Source organism: Gnatocerus cornutus, chromosome 4 (assembly GCF_029298725.1).
Source record: "Gnatocerus cornutus isolate USDA-ARS CGAHR chromosome 4, icGnaCorn1.1, whole genome shotgun sequence".
NCBI lineage: Eukaryota > Metazoa > Arthropoda > Insecta > Coleoptera > Tenebrionidae > Gnatocerus > Gnatocerus cornutus.
The window spans coordinates 17,063,129-17,079,944 of record NC_142236.1 but is presented as its reverse complement, the minus strand read 5'-3'; the positions used below and the strand labels follow the sequence as shown (position 1 = coordinate 17,079,944).

Here is a 16,816-nt window from a genome sequence, read left to right as displayed (position 1 = left end):
TTAAAATATAACAATAAGCAGCCCAACAGTGATCTCCGGATGAAAATAATTTTAACTTTGATTAAGTTAAAACTGAATATTCCATTAGTTTGCCTTGCAATCATGTTTAGTATTTCATTATCAACTTGTAGTAGATATTTTGAATCCACTTTAGAATTAATGGCTCTTGCTTTAAAACCCCTTGTATACTGGCCATCAAAGGATGAAATTATTGCAAATTTGCCAAAATGTTTTAATAAATTCAGAAGTACTCGAGTAGTTCTTGATTGTACAGAAATTAGTGTGCAAAAGTGCAAATGCTTAACATGCAGATTAAAAACCTGGTCTAATTACAAAGGAACACATACATACAAATTTTTGGTAGGTATAACTCCTTCTGGTTTCATTTCTTTTATTACTCCCGCTTATGGTGGCAGAGCAAGTGATAAAGCAATATTTATAAAGGAAAATATAATAAGTAAGTGTGATTGGCATGATTCTATTATGGTGGATAGAGGATTTGCAATAGAGAAGGAATGTGAAGAAAATTACTTGAAGCTAATTAGGCCACCATTTTTTAAAAAAACACAAAAACAATTTTCAAAAAAAGAAGCAGAAATGACAGCAGATATAGCTCGAGCCAGAGTTCATGTGGAAAGGTCAATTCAAAGAATAAAAATGTTTGCTATTGTTAACAATAAAATTTCGTGGAATATAGTGCCATATGTAAACAATATAATGATAGTGGTAACTGGTCTGGTAAATTTATCTGCTCCAATTTTGGCTGATGATAAATTCGAAAAAAATTATCACTGTCAAGAGGAAGCACAACAAAGTGAAGAGTGTGAAGAAGAAGAATATACGTAAAAATCATGAAAAATTATTTTTATTTATACAATAATGATGGATCATTTTTTCCTTAAATGTACAGTCTAAAATAGGAAACAGCAGGCCATCTTTAGTTGTTACGTATTCCAATTCCTGGACTTGTACATCTCTATCTAAAAAATAAATAAAATAAATTCAATATTTGTTTATTTATACGTAATTACTGTTTTGAACAATAAATTAAACTTACAAGGACACTTGATTTCTATGAGCGTTGTTAATTCGCCGTCTTCAAAAATTAGGCCGTCGGGAGAATATGCAAACCAGGGATATTTCTCACAAATCAATAAACCACATGTTTGTAATTTATAAGAGGGGTTTGCTGCAGCAAAGGCATCCAATGCATCCTTCTCATATGTTTGGCCATGAGTGGTTGCTTTTCCAGTAAAGCTTTTTGGCCAAAAATATGAAATAGCTTTTCTCTCCCAATCTTCTTCATTGTGACTACTCTCACTATATGCATATAATGCATAACATCTTGAGCCTTAAAAAAATTTGTTAATACTTATAAATATATTTATTATAAAATTTAAATTTTCCAACCTGTAACACGCAATTGTCTCAATTTCTTCCACTTCTCTGATCCCTGTGCTGTATCCAATGCGGATTCTAGGCGATCATCAGCTTTTAATTGCTGCAAAAGTTTCACGCAACAAGGATCATTTGGTCTAGTATCTAATTGTAGCTTGTTTAAAAAGGAATTATCACAATTTTCCAATATTTTGTGATAAATATCTGGACAAGATGCATTCCTAAAAACAACAAAAAAACGCACACAGAAAAAGAAACTACAAAGTTAAAATGGTGCAGTTGTCACCATCAATTGCAAAGGCTTGATAATGCCATTAAAAATAAGGAAATGAACAACCTTGAAGAAGTATTGTCGATTCTATTCCTCTTCTTCAACTTCCATAGAGCCGAGTCAAATTTGCCTACAGAAATATTGTTACTTCTATTAAAGTGAATAAATTAAAGGCCTTACAGTTCAAGAAAATTTTAAAATTTTGTTGGTCCACCGATTTACAACTGACAAATTTTGCTTGCTTTTTACGATGTGAAAAGGCTGCACTCGGTTCTGCTTCATACTTCTCTTTAATCGACTTTTTTTCTCTGCCCCAGGCCTGTTTAACGTCTGTGCATGACAACTGGTCCAAGTCAGAAAATCTACAACCAAATGTTAGAATACAATATTTAAAATTTCATAGCCTCTGCAGTAACTTTCAATTTTACTACACCATACGTACTTGTTTATGTATATTTGAGTGGCAACCACATGCTTTCAGAACCCCGATTGTCCCGCCTTACAACTACAAGTGCACTGCCAATTTTTTGGCAAACCTTCTAGTTTTAAATTCACTTCATGTGGACTTGCTAGCAAAGCTGAAGTCTGGAGAACCTGCGAAAATATTTGACGATGTTCTATACATTTAACTTGGCACAAAATAACATGTCCCGCCCTAAAAACCCGATCTCCTTCCCTAATAGGGTTACTTCTATCTCCTACATAGTCCAAAATGTCACTTAAAAGCACTTCAACACTGTACATTTTGAAAATATAGCCGAAAACAAACCACACTGCACAACAGTCGATGACAGCTAAGTGACAGCTAAATATTATCCTCGATATTTCCACCATGTTGTCAAATACAGCGCCCTCTGTTGGAACGTGAAAAGTCCCAATAGGCCAATAAAACCTTTATTTGGTAAGTGATGTGAAAACATCCATATATCAGTTGATATATTGTAACGTTTCTAAAATGAGAACAAGGTCATTTATTAAGATTTTTATGAATTAGGGGATAAACGCGAGACACCGCTGGTATGGGAGGCGATTTAGGAGTCCCATAAATGCCTGGGTACTTTTCCACCGTTGACACGACAACATCAGTGTTCAACCTAAAATGAATAATAGTCTAGTAAGTCTCCACAGTTCAAAACTTACTATTATCGCGTTTATCTTCTTTATCTTTTCTTCGGCTCCAATCCTAGGGGAAGTTGGATCAAGCCTTTGCCCCAAAAAAATTTCGTGTGTTCGCCAGGAAGGGGTTGGTGAGGCGCAGACCACCCCTGAGCGTTTCAGACTGTCCCTCTGGAAGGTGTTGGCACCCTTCCAGTGAATTTCAGAGCCCACGTTCCTTCTTGTATCGTCGCACCGAACCCAGGGCGACTCGGTGTGGTTTAAAGCCCCTTTATGTTGTCCAGTCCAGGAATTCGTCATGACTGGTTCCCGTATCTTTATCTAAATCCCTACAAAAACCATTTTAGCTTTCAAGATCAACCCTCTCGCGACTACTATGTTAGATAACAGTATCACTTACCAACCTACGTTTATTGCGGACATTCACCAACAATAACAAACTAACATAACCTGTCAATCACGACTCTTTGACAAGTGCGACATTGAGAGCGCCCGCGGTACTCGCGCAGAGGTCAGAATCTTCTTATCATCCCTGAAATCACAGGTAGTGCCACCTACGATTCCTCGTGGTATTTTAACTCTCTTTTCCGTTTTGGGCTTCGAAGGAAGTAGACGTATTATTTTACCTTAAAGTACCGTATCTTTACCGTCTAAGCACTTCCTAGTACTATCTGAAGTCCTGTATTTGCGGCTAAGAACCCCAGAACCGCATTAAGTATCGTTCACCCTCAGAGAGGTAATATTTCACGTTTTTTCTTGACGATATACTAATTTAGAAAATTAGGGTCGCACGGACGCCTACAACTCTTGCTCGTAGGCCTACAACTCTCGCACATACGCCTACAATTCTCGCCCGTAAGTCTATCAACGACTACCAGACTCTCGCCGGTAACGCCTACAACACCCTTGCCCGTCGCCTTGAGTCCCCGATCGACCTCGTGGAGTAGTTGAGACTTTCTCGCCCGCTAACAACCACCCCGAGCGGCCACATACAGCCCGGACCAGACGACAGAGGCACCTGGAGCGTTCCCGACGGCGATAAGTACCTTTTTTGTGATAATATCGCTTCGTTGCGTCACCGCCTGAGTCGTACTATCGACGTCGCCGACAGCGTGCTTATATCGACTCCATCGAGAGTCTCGTTTGCCTGTAATTTGATTTTATTAATTTCTTGCGTTCAATTTTACTGATCATTACTATTTTTAATATTTAACCTTTTTTTAACATAGTCATTCTGTAAACCAATCACAGCTGTGACACGGTATCGAACCTGTCATTTAAATTCAACTAACCAACATCATCTCAAATTTCACCAATTGTCAATTTCACATTTTTTATTAAAGCCTATTTTTTTTTAAACCATTTATTTTACTTCCGCGTAGCATTGAGCGACTTGGCTACTTTTAAATCAAACTAAGTTCTTGGCGCCCAGACTCTCTGGCCTACGACACCAGCTCACCAAAGGCTATAAGAGCACCGGTGCGGTGTCACCTACCTTTGAAAGGTGTGACAATATGGAAGCCAGACATATAAAAGTCAAAAACGAACACGATAAACTAACAATAACCATCGATATACTTTGGAAAATCGAGGGAACGAAGTTGTTTAGTAAAGCAAATATGATAAACATATCTTCGTCATTTTTAAGTAAAATCAATCCACTGACAACTCCCAAAATCATGTTAAATATTATAATAATTGTGACTATCTTAGCCTCTTTTTTCATATGTTTTGTTAATTTATGGTGAGGGTCAGCAGGCATCCATATTTTAGTAATTTTTAAAGCATCCAATGTAAATGTGTCGGTAAATAAGATTCCAGCACATCCAAGAGTTCCCTAGTAAAGACAGAAAACTTGAACCACATCAAAAGGCTTTAGAATTTGAACTGCATAGTTGCTAGTATATTCTGAAGTCCTCTTAAAGCCTTATCGATGGCACAAACAGACAACACAAAAAACTTACGAATTGAAGAAGAAAGAACGTCGGAGCGTATTTAACAAAATAGTGGATATCAAACTTCTCCAAAAACAAACACATTTGAATAAAGGAAATTACTAAGCATGCCTGCATGGTCATCACTACGTCAAATTTAACAATTCTGAATTGAAATATGTCTATAATTAAAAACCTCACGAACCATAACAGGTCTCCTAAAAAGTCTTGTTTATATTTGTATTCATTTCTTGTTGTTAATTACGTTTTGGATAATCGGCAATTTCAACAGAAAAATTAGGACTAATCATTTCAATGAAATATTATAAACTAAATGATCTCTACAATAAAGATACGGTTTCGATGTTCTTAATAATTGCCCATAAAATAAATTGCGTCCTTAATTTCAGTAGACATTACAGTGCAATTTGTTTTAGTAGCATTAGGAGTTATTACAAAAGGTAAATTATTATTACAATGTTGTCTTATTTCCTGTAATTGAAAAACAATCATCTCCAAGAAGCATTTTATTTTTTGCCTTTTCAATAATTTTTTTCTATACTTTCGTGTATATCGTCTCATTTTAATCGTCATTTAAGCACTGTTAAATTCGGTTTTATACATACATAATTATGTACATTAAAATGTCTTCACAAAAAACTAGAAATATGTTTTTTAGTTTCCAACAACTTAAAGCAAACTTTGCAAACTTTGTTTCTTTAACCCGGTTTTATAAAGAACTAATAACTTCTTAAATAGCTATTCATGAAATAGATTTACTTTTGGAATAAATGAAAGAATAAAGAAATATCGGTATTATAAAGCAAATTTAGCAATTAAATAACTACACTCCAAGTAAATTATTTGAAGAATAAATCTGCTAACTGAGCGCAAGTTTTTTATAACGCCACTGGATAGCGCCACCAATTTATTGAAAAGTTTGGCAGTTCCTGCAGTCAAAAAAAATGGAAAAAAGTGCGAAAGAGGTAAAAACTATACCGAGCAAGAGAAGGAAGCATTGCTTGAAATCCTGAAACAATTTAAGAACATAATAGAAAATAAACAAACGGATAATTCAAGTTTTAAGATAAAATCAAAAACTTGGGAAATAATTGCTCTCCAATATAATTCTACGGCCCAAACAGGAGTACGCACTGCCGCACAGTTAAAGCTCTTGTACGAATGTATTAAGAAAAAGGCAAAAAAGACAAAAGCTGCAGAAAAGTTGCAATCTACAAAACAGGAGGAGGTCCATCTACAGCACAAGTGAGTGATAACATTGGGGAGAAATGTCTGGCATTGTCATGTGCAAATTTAGTTGAATTAAAAAATATTTATGACAATGATGCATCTTTCGATGACATACTCAAGAACCAAGGATCTGCAGACGAAGAGAGTAATCAAGAAAATCGGTCTGAAACAAATGCAAATCCATTACCGAGCCCTGTACCTACACCAATATCTCATCCTATGAATGGTAAATCGAAAACAACTTTTTTAAGATCTGGTATTCCTTACCACCCCAAGAAAAAGATTGTAAAAAGCAATCCGCGAGGCAATTCTTTTAAAGAAGACTTGAAATTGAATATTTTGAAAATACGGAAAGAAAAAGAAGAACTCAATCGTGATATCTTGCGATTGCAAAAAAGAAAGTTAGAACTAGAAATTCAAGAAAAAATGTTGCAGTTAAAAAAGGAATATGGATCTGAGTTCAATAATTATGATTGTGAATAGGTTTTATGTATAATGTTATCTTGTTTCAAATATACCTAGGTATAATAAAAAATACACATAATACATATGTTTACAATTTTTTATTGTTGAGCGAATATGGTCCGAATGACAGCATTTCGAACAGCAAAATTACTTTGCGCTATTTGAACCTGATTCAGATTATGTCGTTGAAGTTAGCTTGAGATTGGCTTTTTGGTTGCGCCGTAACATAGGCAACACAACGTGCACTCGGCTTTTTTTACAGTAAACCAGACAAATACTGAAATTTCATGGAAATTTTCATGTTTTCGCGTATAGTAAACCCAGTTGACATATACCTAGTAAATTTTATGGCCACATTATGAGAGGGCCGGGCAGTACTAATACTTGCGATTGGAGACCATAAATGAGCACGAAATGAGTCCGGGCCTATTCAACTATCGGTCAACCCTCTACCTAGTAGTTTGTCGGCTGCAGTTTACAACACCCAGTTTTATTTCTATGGATGGTTTGACTTAAGCCATAAAATGTTTACTAGGTATATGTCAACTGAGGTTACTATACTTTTCTTGCAAATTTATGGCAATTTGACTTTGGAATAATAACCTCCCATTGTGACAATCAATACTTTGGTGTAAAATATACAGAAAAGGGTTAATCAAAGGGGGTTGTGCTGCCGCCATTTTCATCACCGTTATCGTAAAAATCCAGCATCTACCCCGGTCGCAGTGATCCCAAAAAATAGAGAAAAATTCACTGATAAATCTCTCATATCAAGTTTGTCTACACCAGCCGTCAGAGGGTTGTAATCTCGCCTTATTTTAATTCACCCTCTAAAAATGTGAAAAATCGAAAATGTACCCCAATGGCATTAGTCTCAAAAAATAGAGAAAAATTCACTGATAAATCTCCCATATCAACTTTGCCTCCACCAGCCGTCAGAGGGTTGTAATCTCGCCCCGTTGTAATTCACCACGTAAAAATGTAAAAAATCGAAAATGTACCCCAATGGCATTAGTCTCAAAAAATAGCGAAAAATTTACTGATAAATCTCCCATATCAACTTTGCCTCCACCAGCCGTCAGAGGGTTGTAATCTCGCCCCGTTGTAATTCACCCCGTAAAAATGTAAAAAATCGAAAATGTACCCCAATGGCATTAGACCCAAAAAATTGAGAAAAATTCACTGATTAAGCTCCCATATCAAGTTTGTCTCCACTAGCCGTCAGAGGGTTGTAATCTTGCCCCATTTTAATTCACCCTCTAAAAATATGAAAAATCGAAAATGTACCCCAATGGCATTAGTCTCAAAAAATAGAAAAAAATTCACTGATAAATCTCCCATATCAAGTTTGTCTCCATCAGCCGTCAGAGGGTTGTAATCTCGCCCCGTTGTAATTCACCCCGTAAAAATGTAAAAAATCGAAAATGTACCCCAATGGCATTAGTCTCAAAAAATAGCGAAAAATTTACTGATAAATCTCCCATATTAACTTTGCCTCCACCAGCCGTCAGAGGGTTGTAATCTCGCCCCGTTGTAATTCACCCCGTAAAAATTTAAAAAATCGAAAATGTACCCCAATGGCATTATACCCAAAAAATAGAGAAAAATTCACTGATAAAGCTGCCATATCAAGTTTGTCTCCACCAGCCGTCAGAGGGTTGTAATCTTGCCCCATTTTAATTCACCCTCTAAAAATATAAAAAATCAAAAATGTACCCCAATGGCATTAAACCCAAAAAATAGAGAAAAATTCACTGATAAATCTCCCATATCAAGTTTGTCTCCACCAGCCGTCAGAGGGTTGTAATCTTGCCCCATTTTAATTCACCCTCTAAAAATATAAAAAATCGAAAATGTACCCCAATGGCATTAGACCCAAAAAATAGAGAAAAATTCACTGATAAATCTCCTATATCAAGTTTGTCTCCACCAGCCGTCAGAGGGTTGTAATCTTGCCCCATTGTAATTCACCCTCTAAAAATATAAAAAATCGAAAATGTAGCCCAATGGCATTAGACCCAAAAAATAGAGAAAAATTCACTGATAAATCTCCCATATCAAGTTTGTCTCCACCAGCCGTCAGAGGGTTGTAATCTCGCCCCATTTTAATTCACCCTCTAAAAATGTGAAAATTTGAAAATGTACCCTAATGGCATTAGACCCAAAAAATAGAGAAAAAATCACTGACAAATCTCCCATATCAAGTTTCCCTCCACCAGCCGTCAGAGGGTTGTAATTTCGCCCCATTGTACTTCACCCTCTAAAAATGTAAAAAATCGAAAATGTACCCCAATGGAATTAATGTCAAAAAATAGAAAAAAAAATCCTAATTAATTCCATTATTCACATTTGCTTCCAAAAACTATCAGATTGTAATGTTTAATTATTTCACCTTTAAAACAAAAGAGAGAATGTTTTTCTGGCAACCCAGAATACACCTTTCTTTGTAATAAGTTGCAGTGTCATTTTTTTTAAGTTTGAATTTACCGGCAAATTGTTTTTTCTTTAGGATAGAGTAACACCAATTTATCAGAAAAATTACATATTTGGTTGAAAACTTTAAAAAAAAAAATCACAAATGAGGGGTTTAAAACTGAGATGAACCAAATTTATTTTAGGTGAGTCCAATTCGAGGATCGCAAAATAAGTTTAAACTTCATAATTTTGTGTAAATTTGAGGTACGATTTCCAATTTCTGTTCAGTTTTTATTTTCAAAAAATGTATTTCAAAAATTAAATTCAAAATTACGCCAGGTATGAGTTTCATGCATCACAAAACACAATCAATTAGTGATAAGTGACAAGCCATAATTTTATGCTAATGTTGTACTGAGTTTTACTGTATTTTCTAAACTTTGTGTTTTTTACGTTTTCCAGTTATTTTAGAAAACACAGAGCTAAGATGACTGAAACGGCCTCCTCCGAGAAAAAAACAGAATATGTACACATTTTACTGATTCTGAATTAAAAAAAAATATGCTTAGATGCCTAACTTTATCTACTTGTGAGATAATTTAAAAATTCTAAATTTAATTAATAGAAAATAACGATGTGCCGGTAAATTCAAAATTCCGAAAATCTAAATAAGCACTATACAATACAGATAGTGTATTATGGGTTGCCAAAAAAAAAAATTAATTTATTATAAGCCTGACAACTCCCTAACGGCTGATGGAAACAAATATGATATAGAAGATTATTCGATAAATTGTTCTCTATTTTTTGAGTCTAATGCCATTAGAGTACATTTTCGATTTTTTACATTTTTACAGGGTGAATTTAAACGGGGCGAGATTACAACTCTCTGACGGTTGGTGAAAACAAACTTGATATGGGAGCTTCATCACTGAATTTTTCTCTATTTTTTGGGTCTAATGCCATTGGGGTACATTTTCAAATTTTCATATTTTTAGAGGGTGAATTAAAATGGGGCGAGATTACAACCCTCTGACGGCTGGTGGAGACAAACTTGATATGGGAGCTTTATCAGTGAATTTTTCTCTATTTTTTGAGACTAATGCCATTAGGGTACATTTTCGATTTTTTACATTTTTCAGGGTGAATTAAAATGGGGCGAGATTACAACCCTCTGACGGCTGGTGGAAACAAAGTTGATATGGGAGATTTATCAGTGAATTTTTCTCTATTTTTTGAGACTAATGTCATTGGGGTACATTTTCGATTTTTTACATTTTTCAGGGTGAATTAAAATGGGGCGAGATTACAACCCTCTGACGGCCGGTGGAGACAAAGTTGATATGGGAGATTTATCAGTGAATTTTTCTCTATTTTTTGAGACTAATGCCATTGGGGTACATTTTCGATTTTTTACATTTTTCAGGGTGAATTAAAATGGGGCAAGATTACAACCCTCTGACGGCTGGTGGAGACAAACTTGATATGGGAGCTTTATCAGTGAATTTTTCTCTATTTTTTGGGTCCAATGCCATTGGGGTACATTTTCGATTTTTCATATTTTTAGAGGGTGAATTAAAATGGGGCGAGATTACAACCCTCTGACGGCTGGTGGGGACAAACTTGATATGGGAGATTTATCAGTGAATTTTTCTCTATTTTTTGGGTCTAATGCCATTGGGGTCCATTTTAAAATTTTCACATTTTTAGAGGGTGAATTAAAATGGGGCAAGATTACAACCCTCTGACGGCTGGTGGAGACAAACTTGATATGGGAGCTTTATCAGTGAATTTTTCTCTATTTTTTGGGTATAATGCCATTGGGGTACATTTTCAAATTTTCACATTTTTAGAGGGTGAATTAAAATGGGGCAAGATTACAACCCTCTGACGGCTGGTGGAGACAAACTTGATATGGGAGATTTATCAGTGAATTTTTCTCTATTTTTTGGGTTTAATGCCATTGGGGTACATTTTCAAATTTTCACATTTTTAGAGGGTGAATTAAAATGGGGCAAGATTACAACCCTCTGACGGCTAGTGGAGACAAACTTGATATGGGAGATTCATCAGTGAATTTTGCTCTATTTTTTGGGTCTAATGCCATTGGGGTACATTTTCGATTTTTCATATTTTTAGAGGGTGAATTAAAATGGGGCAAGATTACAACCCTCTGACGGCTGGTGGAGACAAACTTGATATGGGAGCTTTATCAGTGAATTTTTCTCTATTTTTTGGGTCTAATGCCATTGGGGTACATTTTCGATTTTTCATATTTTTAAAGGGTGAATTAAAATGGGGCGAGATTACAACCCTCTGACGGCTGGTGGAGACAAACTTGATATGGGAGATTTATCAGTGAATTTTTCTCTATTTTTTGGGTTTAATGCCATTGGGGTACATTTTTGATTTTTCATATTTTTAGAGGGTGAATTAAAATGGGGCAAGATTACAACCCTCTGACGGCTGGTGGAGACAAACTTGATATGGCAGCTTTATCAGTGAATTTTTCTCTATTTTTTGGGTATAATGCCATTGGGGTACATTTTCGATTTTTTACATTTTTACGGGGTGAATTACAACGGGGCGAGATTACAACCCTCTGACGGCTGGTGGAGGCAAAGTTAATATGGGAGATTTATCAGTAAATTTTTCGCTATTTTTTGAGACTAATGCCATTGGGGTACATTTTCGATTTTTTACATTTTTACGGGGTGAATTACAACGGGGCGAGATTACAACCCTCTGACGGCTGGTGTAGACAAACTTGATATGGGAGATTTATCAGTGAATTTTTCTCTATTTTTTGGGATCACTGCGACCGGGATAGATGCTGGATTTTTACGATAACGGTGATGAAAATGGCGGCAGCACAACCCCCTTTGATTAACCCTTTTCTGTATATTTTACACCAAAGTATTGATTGTCACAATGGGAGGTTATTATTCCAAAGTCAAATTGCCATAAATTTGCAAGAAAAGTACGCTAAAACATGAAAATTTCCATGAAATTTCAGTATTTGTCTGGTTTACTGTAAAAAAAGCCGAGTGCACGTTGTGTTGCCTATGTTACGGCGCAACCAAAAAGCCAATCCCAAGCTAACTTCAACGACATATTCAGATTCATATTACGGTTCTCCTCTTCTGGATCAAAGTCATTCAGATCGTCCTCTAGGTTGTCATTCCTATTTCTGCATATGTTGTGTAGTACGCATGTAGCAATTATTATCGGGATGATTTTTTCTATTGACACCCTTAGCCCAATAGACAAACACGGAAATCTTCTTTTTAATACTCCAAAAGTTCTCTCAACTGTGTTTCTAGTTCTTATATGAGCAGTGTTGTATCGATTTTCTGGGTTGGTTATTGGATTACTCAATGGTGTTAAAAGGTAAGATCGACAAGGATATCCACTGTCACCTAATAAATAGGTATCGCCAAATTCCTGATTTTCAAACCTCGCTCTTGCTAAGGAATTATCGAAAATGAAACTGTCATGACAAGATCAGGGCCATCTTGCTACAACATCCATTATTTTTAAATCGGCGTCGCATTGGCTATTCAAAGAAAAGTATCCTTTTCTATTTCTGAAATTTTCTGCATGAGGTCCTCCTGGAGACTGTATCCGAATATGTGTTCCATCTAGTGCACCAAGAACATTTGGAAATCCAGCGATACCATAAAATTGTGCGCAAACTTCACGTCTTTCACGTAGTGATTTCGGCATATTAATGAATCTCTTTCTTAGTCTTGCTATACAATGACTAACTTTATGCACAATTCTCGAAACTGTAGCTTTAGTAACATTAAAATGGTCACCAATGTTAATTAGAAATGAACCACTTGCATAAAACCTAAGTGCTATAAGAACTTGGTTCATTGCAGAAATGGAATTGTTCCTTTGAGTAAGCGGTCTTAGTTCTTCCTCTATTAAACTCAACACAAAATTAAATGTATTTTTCGATAGTCTGAATCTGCTCTTAAATTCTTCTTCTCTATAGATGTAAAATGGATGTCTTCTAGTGCGGAAGACACGAGGTCTACGACGACGACGTATTGCATTTGCATATGGTTCATCCAAGTCACTTTCATCGGTAGATACAGACGGAGAATTTACTTCCGAAACAGTTGAGATGGACGAGATGGACGACATTTTAACAATAATGAAAGAATAAAAAATGAATCATACAAATGTCATTTTTGTCAATTTATTCCCAAACTAAAGTTTACTTGCTGGAAAATTGTAGTAATAGTTTATTTGGTTGATTTAATCCCTAAATAAATCTATTTGGCTTTTATAATACGCAAAATAACAGAATAATTAAATCTATTCCTGGAATAATTTTTATTTAAGAAATAAAAAGGTTTATGTCTTACCGTTTAATTATTGGTTCCTTATGGCTCGGATTTGCGGTACGTTAGAGGTACAATTACGCCCTAGGGCATTAAGGTGTCATAGCAACCTCACAACAAACAGCGACTGGCTACGAATCGACTTGCTTTCTTTGTCCGCCAGATTCAAATTGCATTTAAACTTAATTATCATCAAACAGTCAAATTCAAAAGGTACCTTTTAAATAAACTGGTTGTAATGTTTCTTTTCGTCCTTAAATCTCCGTTTTGAGGCTGTAACACATTCGTGCTTTGCAATTCGCTGCGTTGCATAGCCATGCTCCATTCGGCGCGCGTGTTTTTTGAGGTTATGTCAAATGGGTTATCCACGTTGTGACTTTTTCGTATTCTTTATCGTATAAATCTTTAGATTTTGTTGGCAAGAAACTTTCAGTGGCGTTTGCAGCGTTTTCAACAATTTCAGATGGAATTTTACCTGTCATCTTGATACGCTTTCAATTGTTTTGCAAAGCGTTCTCAGATTAATTTCATTGACATGACATTAGATTATTTTAATAACAATAATAAAAATGTTAATAATATAGTTCCTAGTAATTAACGAATTAACTAATGATTAATCATGATTAATTAATAATAATAAATTATAAATCAACTGCAATAGTATTTTGTGGTTTCAATTATCGCAAATAAACAGTGTAGAAATCAGAAATTGTATATAAAGCCAGTAGTAATTAAAATGATTAAATCTTTAAACTAACACAAAACGACATGTGAAGTACTTTTTATAGTCTTTATGTAGATTCAAGAACAGAAATTTGTATTTGTGGAGAAATTATTTATTTTTGAAAAATCAAAATTTATTAGTAAGACAAAACGTTGTATGTACCACGGGCATAACTTGATGTTTATGTATCTCGGGCAACTTACAAAGTCTCGGGCCAAAGGCCCTCGACCTTGTAATCTAGTTGCCCTCGAACATAAACATCCACATTATGCCCTTAATACATAAATAACTATTATAATACCGAGCATAAAGCATATTAAATCGACATTGCTAGAAAAAATATATATTCCCCTGCGTTATCACAAACTTATCCTTGCCTATAGCATATCACCCACTCCCATCAAATGCCGTAATTGATTAGACGTATTGCACAAAAAACCGATTTCTCTGTTCTCTGTACACCTTTGCATAGGCGAACACAATGAACAGAAATACGAGATTTGAAAGTAAAAAGTGTTTTCCTCAGGTGGGTTCATGTAATCTCAACTCCGCTTACTGAAAAATTCGGATATTGGTAAAAAGTGTCTCAAGTCTAGTCATCCTTTAACAGTTTATTCTATCCAGTCTGATTCAATAAATTGTGTTTTTAGGCGATTTAAACTGAAAATGGAATTTTTAGGCCTTAACAGCGGCCTCTTTTTGGTCTTTTTTGGCCGCAACATTTTTGGCCGATCTATGGTGGCGCCATCTATCCATAGTTTTGCATATTACATCAAGATACCGAGAATACCCTTAATTTTATAAATATTTGGGAAAAATCAAATCTACAAACTGCTGTAAAGAAAAGAAAAGTTCTTAATTTAACAAAAAATTGGTATAGACCGATAAAAAATTAAAACGTCTTCAAATTTTTTAAAATTCTAAATTCTAAAAACAGTCAAGTCAAAATACATTTTATTCAAGTATACTAATGGTGTTTACATCGAGTACTTAAGATATTACAGTTTATTTGGCCGCTGGTGAGGCTTTTGGCCTATTCGGCGGACCTGGTTTTTTAGTGAACAATACTAAGGCTTATTCTATAATTCTATAATATAATCTAAAAACAGCTGCTGCATAGATAAAAAACGAAACTGAAGAATCTGAAGAATTGAAAGAATTGGAGAAATATAAAAATTCTAGAAATGTGAGGAATTCAAGAAATAAAAAATAAAAATTCCAGAAATCCAGAGCATCGTAGAAATTCTCTAAATTAAAAAATCGCTTCTAGAAATCCAAGAAATCGAAAGAAGTAAATAAATACTTTTAGATAAATTCTATTGAAAATTTCAGCCATAAAATTCAACATTTTTAAAAAATTTCCAGTAAATGTGAAAAAATTGGAATAAGAAGATGTAAAAAAGGAAAACGTGTGCTAAAATTCTTTCTAATAGTAATTTAGAATTTAGGAGTAAGTATTAAAAAAAATTACGATAATATGTTCCATCCCAATCAGTTTAAAATTGGTTTTGAAAATTTGAAAAAATTTTGATTCTTTTAAAAACGAACATTTACAAAATACATTCCATCTTTTTAATAATATTTTCGCAATTTTACTGAGCAGAATGATAGTTATAGATTAATAAATAACCGAATAAAGATAACAATTAAAATTAAAAAAAAAACCATTTCTTTAAAAAATAAAATACTAAAATAATATTAATTTCCTTTGTTTAATACATAAACTTCATAATTTGTAAAATTATAGAAAGAAGAACGAATATTTATTTAGAAATTTATTTTTAAGATTTTCAAAATTTTTTCAATATTCTAAAATTGTTTTAACAAAATTTTTGCAAAATTTCAAGAAAAAGTCTAGTTTCTTTTAAGTTTCCAGCAAAATTTTACTGAATGATGGTGCCATCTCTGTTGCAAGTCCAGAACTTTAAATATGCCCAAAAATAACAAAATTTTAGAAAAATATTACATTTCTTTGCAAAATTTAACTTCAAAGTGGCGCCACCTTTGTGTCAAATCTAGAACTTTAAATATGTCAAAAATGACCGGACTTTAACGAAAATTGAAGGTTTTTTTAAATTTGTTACAAAATTTGACAAAAAAGAGGCACCATCTATGGGTCTAAAACTTTAAATATGTCAAAAATGACAAATATCAGGTTACTTTTTAAATTTCCCGCAAAATTTTACTGACAAGTGGTGTCATCTCTGTGGCAAGTCTAGAACTTCAAATAATCTACAATTTTTTTGTAAAACGTCAACAAACTAATTTATTTTCTGAAACTTTCATTTTAAACTTGGGTTTACATAATTTGTCCCGTTTTTTAAAAATCTGCAATTTGAAAAGGTAAAAGTTGTAATTTTCCTACATGTCAAAATAACTTTCAACTTATCAAGTTTAAGCCAGTAATTTCCACTTATTTGGGCTCATATTTCAGTTATTAATTCTCAAAATTTAAAAAATCGACGCTCTAAATGTCCAAATGATAAAAATTTCTAAAATCTACCTTGCTCTTTAAAAAAATCTAATACTATTAATCTAATACTGGTGCTAGAAAGAGCAAGTGCTTTTCAAATAAGTTTTTTGTGCTATTTTTTTAATTTTCTTATTAAATTAATTTTTTTACAATATTGTCTGACGCAACAAAGCTATTAACGCATCCTGTGCTGAAATAGTTATTTAACCAACAGGTTGTGTAACGTATATACAGGGTGATTTTGAAATACAGGCAGAAAAAAAATCCATTACAGCTTATTGTAAATGAAGGAACTCGGCAGGTTTCGTTTTTTAAATTGCTGTCTCAGTTTTAAGAAAACAATTAAATAAATTGATTCCAATTTTCATGCTACGCCAATGATTACTAAAGTTACTAAAGTTACAATGCATAGGTACA

At 34.2% G+C, this 16,816-nt stretch overlaps 1 long non-coding RNA gene across 3 annotated transcripts; it reads right to left on the bottom strand.

Moving 5' to 3' along the window:
* Positions 1 to 916: 916 nt before the first annotated feature.
* On the bottom strand, positions 917 to 3,326 carry LOC148176488 (uncharacterized). 3 transcript variants are annotated; one of them, XR_015769954.1, is made up of 7 exons: positions 3,186 to 3,326; positions 2,810 to 3,114; positions 2,112 to 2,763; positions 1,850 to 2,031; positions 1,411 to 1,799; positions 1,058 to 1,351; positions 917 to 980 (listed from the first exon to the last, which is right to left on the bottom strand). It is a non-coding gene; the product is annotated as an uncharacterized LOC148176488 (long non-coding RNA). The 3 variants fall into 3 exon arrangements; XR_015769955.1 differs by having other exon boundaries at positions 3,190 to 3,326; XR_015769956.1 differs by having other exon boundaries at positions 3,194 to 3,326.
* Positions 3,327 to 16,816: the final 13,490 nt, after the last annotated feature.